Source organism: Myotis davidii, unplaced genomic scaffold, assembly GCF_000327345.1.
Source record: "Myotis davidii unplaced genomic scaffold, ASM32734v1 scaffold299, whole genome shotgun sequence".
In the NCBI taxonomy this organism is placed as follows: domain Eukaryota; kingdom Metazoa; phylum Chordata; class Mammalia; order Chiroptera; family Vespertilionidae; genus Myotis; species Myotis davidii.
Window position 1 is genome coordinate 2511286 of NW_006293088.1, and position 2093 is coordinate 2513378.

The window sequence follows — 2093 nt, forward strand, 5'->3', positions numbered from 1 at the left end:
GTTTCTATCTCTCTTTTTCCCTTCCTCTCTGAAATCAATAACAAAATGTATTAAAAAAAAAACACACACAAAAAACTATATTTTGAACTCTTGAGGGGAAGGAGAGTATATTGGTTATCCATGTTGTGTAAAAAATACCCCAAATCTTAGTTTAAAACAGCATTTATTATCTCACAGAGTTCCCGGTCACGAAATTGGGAGTGGCTTAGCTAGGAGATTCTGGCTCAGGCTCTCTTATGAGGTTGCGGTCAGTTGACAGCCAAAGCGATAGTCACGTGAAGGCTTGACTGGGGCCTTGGGGGCTCTGCTTCCAAGCTCAAGCAAGTAACTGACAAGAGGAGTTCCTTACTAACATGGACTGCATAGAGCTGCTCACGACTGGGCAGCTGGCTTCCCACAGAATAAATGATCTGAAAGAGACAGATAGACACCAAGACAAAAGCTGTGGTGTCTTTTACAACCTAATCTCTGAGATGAATACTGTCTTTTCTGCTGTATTCTATTGGTCACATAGAGATTGACCAAATGTATAAATACCAAAAAGTGAGGATCATTGGAGGCTACCCCAGATCATCTATTATACTCTGTATGCGGAAGATAGTTTAATAAATAATTATAACTCATTATTTCGTTTGAATTGGATCTAAATAGATCAAAGGAACAGGCCAAACTATTGCTCTGTTTTTAGTTCTCTCAAGGAGCTATTTTTAAAAAAATATATTTTATTGATTTTTTTACAGAGAGGAAGGGAGAGGGATAGAGTGTTAGAAACATTGATGAGAGAGAAACATTGATGAGAGAGAAACATCGATCAGCTGCCTCCTGCATACTCCCTATTGGGTATGTGCCCGCAACCAAGGTACATGCTCTTGACCGGAATCAAACCTGGGACCCTTCAGTCCGCAGGCTGACACTCGCTATCTATTGAGCCAAACCATTTAGGGCAAGGAGCTATTTTCATTTGTGCTGTTGTAAAATCCCCTAGAGCAGTGGATCTCCAAGTGTGATTCCTGGACCTCTGGGAAGGAGCTCATGTGTGAGACTCTTTTTGGGGATCTGTGAAGTCAGAAACTGGCTTTGTTTGTTTTAAACCATCAGTGTGTGGCAGTGAAGAACACAATGATACCTAGAATCGTTGAGTTTGCTTGCTGCCTTGATCTTGCACAGGCTGCAGCACTGTTTCTGCACTGTTCGTGCGAATGTCAACACACTGAGGGCAATTAACTTCTTCCACTGCCTCCCCTCCTCTTCCCCTTCCTCCTTGGACTTATTATTATTATTTTAATTGATTTCAGAGAGGAAGGGAGAGGGAGAGAGATAGAAATGTCAATGATGAGAGAGAATCATTGATCGGCTGCCTCCTGCGCACCCTCAACTGAGGAGCCAACCTGCAACCCAGGCATGTGCCCTGACTGGGAATTGAACCCGTGATCTCCTGATTCATAGGCTGACACTCATTCACTGAGCCATGCCAACTGGGCATTATTTTTATTATTATTAAAATAGTTTTGAAAGGGTCCTAAATGTATTCAGGAGTCCCCAGACCACGCTATTCAGGAGTCCACAGACAATCACTGCAATGGACTGTAAAATGAATCCTCGCAGAGAATATTTAATGAAATTATGGGAAGATCCCATGTTAGGTCCAATATTTATTGTTGAGGGAGGAATAACTTCAGTTACCTACAGATAATTGGTATAAGAAGTAGAGACAAGGCTTCTTTCTTTCTTTCTATTTTTAGATTTTTTAAAGTTTTTTTTTAAATTAAATCTTTATTTGTTCAGATTATTACATTTGTTCCTCTTTTTTCCCCCCATAACTCCCCTCCTCCCAGTTCCCACCCCACCCTCTGCCCTCACTCCCCACCCACTGTCCTCATCCATAGATGCACGATTTTTGTCCAGTCTCTACCCGCATCCCCCTCACCCCTTTCCCCCCCAAGAATAGTCAGTCCATTCCCTTTCTATGCCCCTGATTCTATTATAATCACCAGTTCATTCTGTTCATCAGATTATTTATTCACTTGATTCTTAGATTCACTTGTTGATAGATGCATATTTGTTGTTCATAATTTGTATCTTTACCTTTTTCT

The 2093-nt window shown here is 41.2% G+C and overlaps 1 protein-coding gene across 3 annotated transcripts in view; it reads left to right on the plus strand.

The window, feature by feature from the left end:
- FBXO42 (F-box protein 42) overlaps positions 1 to 2093 on the plus strand; it is an 89498-nt gene that overhangs the window by 29773 nt on the left and 57632 nt on the right. The gene's annotated exons all lie outside the window — the stretch shown is intronic.